The sequence below is a fragment of the Oryzias melastigma genome, linkage group LG23, assembly GCF_002922805.2.
Source record: "Oryzias melastigma strain HK-1 linkage group LG23, ASM292280v2, whole genome shotgun sequence".
Taxonomy (NCBI): domain Eukaryota; kingdom Metazoa; phylum Chordata; class Actinopteri; order Beloniformes; family Adrianichthyidae; genus Oryzias; species Oryzias melastigma.
The window spans coordinates 16,272,840-16,279,901 of NC_050534.1; the positions used below are offsets into that span (position 1 = coordinate 16,272,840).

The 7,062-nt window shown below is 35.6% G+C and overlaps 1 protein-coding gene and 1 long non-coding RNA gene across 5 annotated transcripts in view; one reads left to right on the forward strand and one right to left on the reverse strand.

Moving 5' to 3' along the window:
* The window catches only part of lhfpl3 (LHFPL tetraspan subfamily member 3), a 45,381-nt gene that overhangs the window by 7,829 nt on the left and 30,490 nt on the right, over nt 1–7,062 (forward strand). The gene's annotated exons all lie outside the window — the stretch shown is intronic.
* LOC112154442 overlaps nt 1–7,062 on the reverse strand; it is a 42,704-nt gene that overhangs the window by 6,947 nt on the left and 28,695 nt on the right. For 2 of the 4 annotated variants that reach the window (XR_002920642.2, XR_002920641.2), the window contains exon 3: nt 5,336–5,451. The exons of 1 other annotated variant lie outside the window; for it this stretch is intronic. This is a non-coding gene — a long non-coding RNA (uncharacterized LOC112154442). Of the gene's footprint in view, nt 1–5,027; nt 5,241–5,335; nt 5,452–7,062 lie in introns of those variants that run through there. One more of the 4 variants, XR_002920644.2, reaches the window with a different exon arrangement.

Genomic DNA, 7,062 nt, shown 5'->3' on the forward strand with positions numbered 1-7,062 from the left:
GTCTTCGACTATTTTAATTAGTCGTCGATTAGTTGACTAATCGGGGCACCCCTACCAGGCATTATCAAAAAGTTGATCCAAACTGAATCCAAAAAACTCCATTTTCAATTCTAAACCCAAAGGCTTTAATAAAAAAAAAAAAAAGATAGATTCTTAGCATTTCCTATCAATCATTCAATCTTGCAAAAAAACAGATATAGAAACTATAGAATAAAAAAAATAACCACCTAAAACTACAAATATAAGGTATATTTGGAGTTTAGGAATAAACAATAATATCAAGCATTCATAGAAAGATGACATTTGATTAAAAACCCGCAATTTTGGCTTAAAAATCATTAATTTTTTTCTTAATTTAAAATCAATTTAAATTCAAAATTTATTTATAAAGTACTTTTCATACAGCAGCAACACAAATGGCTTTACAGATTTGAAACAATTAAAAATACAATTTAAAACACAGCATTTAAGATTCATAAAACCTTTAGTTGAGCTTTCTTTCATGTTTAAGTGAAGGGTGCAAACTAGATCAGGGCGCCGGATGATATTTTTCACTCGAGTCAGACTTGCTCCGTTTGGCCTTGAGCTGCAGTGCCGGCGCTCTATGGAGTTGTAAAGTGTTTCATAAAAGCATTTGCAGCAACGGTTGAATTCCCCGGCTGCCTGTGAGAGATGGGTGACCACTGGACGTCTCACGGGAGTCTGTCACGGCTCAGAAAATCTTCACCCTCGTGTTTTCAGATCATCAATCCACACGAGCTGCCTGGTTGTTGTTTCAAAGCTGGTTTAATAGAGCCATCTCTCAAGAAAACTTAATAAAAGTGGGAGCTTTTGTGAAAAAGTTGGGAATTTACCACTAGTTTCTACGTCTGTTTTTTTAGGCTCTTCATCAATTGAAGGTTAAAAGTCAAATCTTTTAAAAGGTGGGGTGGGGGTGTCTTAAAGGAGTCCGGTGACTATTAGTGACCGCTGTCTAAAGTAATGAACCCGTTAGACCCAACATCTATTAGAACGCGACACAACTGGAAGATATACGTATTGTACATTTAAAATATAAGCGCTTTGCTGAGAAACTGTGTGTTTGTGTTGGCCTGGGGGCGGAGCTAGCTGCACAGACTCTTCCTGAAAGGGGCGGTACTCACTTTGTGACATCAGCTCGTGAGAATCCTCTCATTTCCGCTGGTTGGGAGGGGCTGGTGCTCAGAACACAGGTTTTTAGAAAATTACTTATTTATAGTGAGGAATGAATATTAAAATACACTTAAAAGCTCAAAAAGATGAAGGAAAGCTCAAGACTTACCTTTTAAATCGGCATTTAGCTTAAATTTAAGAACTTATTTACCTTTTAATTATTTTTTCTTCTTTTTTACTCATTTGATATTTTATTCACATTTACTGACTTATATGTGTATTTATTTACTTATCTGATTACTAATATTCGTTTCTTTACTTCATGTAAAAAGAACATTTATGAGAAAAAAGAAAAAGCTGGAAAAAAAAACAGAAATCCAGAAAAAATGTCAAATAGGCAGCAGTCAGAAATTCTTATTTAATAGGCAGCCTGGAGTGACTTTAGCCTGGATTTTTTTAAATTTTCATTCAAAAACATGCTAATTAGTTTGTTGACAAATTTTATTCTTGTTGTTTTTATAAAATTACACCTAAAACTTTCAGTCTATGTTGTAAAAACAATTTGTTAAACATTTCTGGGGCTTCCACCGCAAAATGAATCCCATTTTTCCAGATGGAATTTTCTGTTTTGCATGATTTTATGAAAATATGGAAAAATGATTAAATAAAGGTAGTGATATATAGGAGAGGTTGGGCTGATTAAAATGATATCAAATAAGCAAGCAGGTAGTCTTTCAAATTGAAAATACAGAAAATCACAAAGTAAAGTTAAAAATAAATGTTTTAAATGTACAATTTTGCATGATTTCATATTGTGATTATTTGTTGATAATAAGTGGCTGGCAAATACTCTTAACTAAAAAAAAGGTCACGATTCATTTTTTCCAGATTTGGATTAATTAGTGAATTTTTTAAAATCAACATAGTTTTTATGTAAAGCATTTTGAGTAACACGAGTTGGAAAAGTGCTATACAAATAAAGTTTGATTTGATTAAAGTTTAATTTACGTGCATTTACATAGACTTTTCTTTCAAAGTGGTCCCTTGAATGTGTGTTGCCGGGGGCGATGTGAACGCAGCTTTAGAAAAAGGCATCAATATGAAGACATGCTGACTCCAGGCCTTCCAAACCCTGATGACCATCTGGCTCTCCACTCATGAAGGAGTGTTTGGGCTTTAACAGCTGTCCATGTTTCAGTGCTTGTGAATCCATAAGAGTTCATGGAATCTGGGGTTACACAGAGGGTCGCCGAAGTGCCTCCAACACGCCGTCCATTTCTTGGCTGTCTGACCAGCAGCTCCACACGAGATAAGTGGCTCTCCTCGTGGCGCTCTCTGCCCACTAAGTGGTCTTTCTAAAACGGGGAGCTTTCACTTTGAGCCGGCGATAAAAGGTCAGTTTGGAGGCTTATTGATCCAGAAATGGCCTTGCAGGAAAAACAGGAAGTGGCGGTGTTAACAGACCGTCTCTGCAACACAATCCGGAAAGAGATGCAGCATCGAACGCGAGTGAACAGATCGACGCAGCGCCAGACGGACGTGAATTCTCATTGTGATATTCATATGTGCACCTCTTCAGAGAGATGTCAAGTGGAAGTAGGCCGCTCCTCTCATCAGCATCATATTGTGTCTGGGAAAAGGAGCAGGACGCCGAGGCAGAAGCTCTGTCGCTCTGCATCTGCAGGCCCGGCTGGATAATGAGAACTGATGCCGAGTCGGAAAAATCACAAGTGCACATTGAAACACATGCATTTTCTGACAAACCGATGATCTAATCGCAAATGAGGTTAAAAAAAAAAAGAACGTCTTTTTAATACTCGCCTTCAATTTATCCCCAATTGATATGTTTACTTTTAATTTATACATCCTTTTTTAACACTCATTATAACATAACGTCAAATGAAGGCCAATTTTTTAATAATAAGACAAAATTTTCTGTAAAAGTTTGCTAAAATTACTAAACATTTATTTATTAAAATTGCATATTAATGAATATTTAAAAAACAAATGTAAATACGCTATCTGGCAGGTCGATGTTATTGAAGAAAAATATTTTATGTTTATTTAAACAAAAAGACAATATGCAAAACAGAAGTACAGTATAAACTAAATCAAATTTTAATATCAGTTTGTCTCCAGGTTGAATTTGATTAGACGTCAGATTTTTAGAAGGCAACTTTTATGTTTATATGTTGATGATAAATGTTTATTTATGTATAAGAACATCCTCACTAAATTGGGTGAAAAAACATCTTTTCGGGTTTAAAAAAAAAAATTTTAGTCCTGTAATTAAAAGCTATACGTTTGGAGTGAGAACTCTCTCTCTCTCTCTCTCTCTCTCTCTCTCTCCTTATTGAAATAAAAAAAGACAAATTTTTGGCAGATTTTTTGACTTATTTTTTAGAAAATCTGTCAATGAGGTACAAATGTTTCACTTATTTCTAAGGGGCCTATTTTGGCCCCACCTTCGCCTAGCAGTAGCTCGGTTTGGTCCAGCAACCCCGTGATCCTGAAAGGGATAGATGGATGGATGGAGTTTCTAATTAATTTGCTCCTGGAGACTGTCTGGCCCTCCCATTGATTAAACAGATTTTCACTCAGCTAAGCCCTCACAGGGTCAAAACCCAAAAGAGCTGTGCAGGAGAGTCCTTCAGGTGACTCTTTAAACAATCAACCCTGCTCCAGAAATAAGTCAAAAATTCTTAGCTTATTAGCAGATTTCTTTAAATAAGCCAAAAAATCTGCCAATTGGGTGAGAAAATTTGAATTCTAAGACATGTTTTCTCAAAAAAAAAAGAAGATTGTTTTTCTATTGAAAAACGTTTTAAATAATGTTATTTTTCTTGCAAGACAATAAATTAGATTTTTTTTTACTTTCTTTTTACTTTCTCAAAATGCAATTTTACCTTCAGGAAAAAGTGGAACGGCTTCTCATCACTGATTTTTTTTTTTAAATTAGCTGATCAGCGGCCATTAATTAAGAGTTTAGGAGACTGAAGGTGGAAACATGGAGGTTACCCCGCTTCCACATTAGTGGATAAATCAAAAACAAACCTTTCATGAACTCAGATAAAGCAGGAAAAAATGAACCTTTTCTCCACATAAACTTTACTTTGACAATTATCTTTTCATAAAAATCTGATTTTGTTCTTTTTTTTTATTCTGAAAAATGTAATTGAATGAATGAATAAATCAGGTTTAATGTTCTCTTGTACTGTTTTTACACAAAACACATTTATCAACACTATAAAAATGCACCATAAAAATACTGATGTGATCCCATCTTTCAATTAATCAATACAATTATTGTGGTATTTTTTTTTTACATATAAAACTGAATTTTCTCTCAAACTGTTTGGTCTTTTGCATGTTTTCTCTACCCGCCTGCACATGTATGCATTTGCATTTGAGTGTAAATTGGCTGAATTAAAACTGTTCATCCCACCTACACTTGAGAATAATGTACTCTTTATTTTATATTTTTACATCTCTGCCAAGTTTAATGAGTAATTTAATTTATTTATGCATCTGATTTCACACTTGATTCAATCTTCTTGAAGCAACAGATCCATCATGGTGTTGTTTTCAGGGTTTGGTTGATTTTCTCAGGCTGCAATTGATGAAAAAGTTTCTTATAGTGAAGCTACAGTATATGATAATCTGGGCTTTTTTAAAAACCCTTCCGCTCTCTTTGGGGTCCAGTTGACTCCAACCACATATTGATATGTGATTTCTTCCATGACAAAGGTGGACAGGATTTTATGTCTGTCATGGACATTAGTGAAACTCAAAAATCAAAGATAAAAAAAAGTTTCAGCGCACTGTCTTGGGGGGTCCAGATGACCCCACTTTTAATGTAAACAAACTAAGGAGAGCGGAAGGGTTACCAAGGCAGACCAGACTCTCTCATTAAAGCTGTGCGCTAATGACATCAGGCCACTCTTCATCCTCTCATTCATGTGAGAGGAAGGCTTTACGGTGATGTAACATGACCCCACGTGAGGGGCGGACACGACGGTGCGCGCACTCCTCATGTAAGGCGTCCGCCCGAGTGCCCGCGTCCTCGTCCCGGGTCAAAGCTCACAGGGGCCTCGGCAGTTTGACTGAGGCTTAAAGGAGCCGGAAATATCACAGAAGAGGCTTAAAATGAAAGGCAAAGAAAGCCACCGTGTAAATGAGACTAATTAAAAGCCAGCCTAGTCACCTGGAAATCGACTCAGATCCAATCTGAGCCTGTGGATTAAGAAAGTGGATCACCCACTTTGGCTGATGAGGATCTTAAAGGGACAGAACCTGTCAGCAGTGACGACACAGGTTTCTCTAAAACAGAGAAGAAAAACACAAACGTTCAATAATGTGATGCTGTAATTTGGCAAATTCATCAGATTTGAGAACAAACTGAACATTTTAAATGCTAGAAACATTATTAGAAGAACAGTATTCCATTATTTATGAATAACCTAAAATATTTCATTTGTGTAGGTGTGTTTTACTTGCAACTTAAAGCAACCACAACCCCCTTCCCGTCACCCATGACTGAGAGCTCTCCATTTACACACCACAGTCCCTAAATAGAGATGGACAGAACCAGATGTGACATCTCCAGTGAAATGAAACTAATTCAGTCGCCATTTTTATGATTAGGGTGCCGCCATGTTGGAACCACTTGACTGCCATTGGTCCACGTTTCTAGGGCAACTACTGTCACCAATCAAGAGTAAGCGTGTTCGAAGTCCACTTAAAGCGACTTGGGAGAATCTGTCAAACAACATCTGATTGGTCAGTTTATAACTTGAATAACTTGTGATAAAAAAAAAAATATTGTGAAAAAAATTAGGGTTAGCAAGAAAAGGTAAAAAAATGTATCATAACAAGAATGGTTACTCTGACAAGTAGAATGACTGAGTAATAGCTGTCTATTTTCTCTAAAGAAGTCTATGGGATTTTGCCTTCTTGGAGCCAGTTTCCAATTCATACACAGTCATTGTAACACGCTTTCCCACTAGCTTACAGCCTTTCACACCCCCAATCTATCATTACCGGTGCAACAAAAATCAAGAGCAACATCAGAGCTATCTCGCTGTTCAGTTTGAGCAAGATGTCAACCCAGACAAGGGAAACAAAGACGTGCACAGATCTATTACATCTGATTCACAATAATTTGAATACATTCTAAGCTTATTTATTTATTTTTTTTATATCTATCATCAGAAAAAATGCCAAAAACACAATTTTCATTGAAGTGGGTCCTTAAAGAGTTTGGTTGGGTTTAACTTTATAAATGTTCACATCAAAGCAATCCATAATTTATTTACATTTAACTACATGGATATTTTTCATCACTAATAAAAAATTGTATTTAGAAAAACAACAGTATAGATGTAGAATTCATGGAAAATCCATATTTTATGTTTATTTTTAATGTAACGATGCAAAAAGAACCACCGACATTATGTTAGAGCCACATTCTCTTCTTTGCTCAGTGCTTTTAGACAGATTGTGAAAAGTCTACTCTAATAATCAAAGTGGATCAGACTTTTCTTGGCCTTTCTTCACGTTGGTGCAGAGCGACTCGCACAGAATAAAGAATTAAGGCCAAGACTCACAGCTGAAATTGAAATAGTCACGAAAGTCAATCCATCGATCCGCGTCTCTGCACATTAGCTTTAGTGATCCTCATTGGTAATGTGTTGGCATAAAAAATGTGAAACGATTAAATCTAAAAGGCAAAAACTAGATCATTGTCCCAAATGCCAGAAATATCACAATGGCAAATAATTTAGTTTCATGACTAAATATCTTAACTAGGTTTTACATATATGTATATATGTATATTCTATATTTCATATGTATAATTAATTATATTTTATATATATACAGTATATATATCTATATGCACACCCATATATATATATATATATATATATAAAA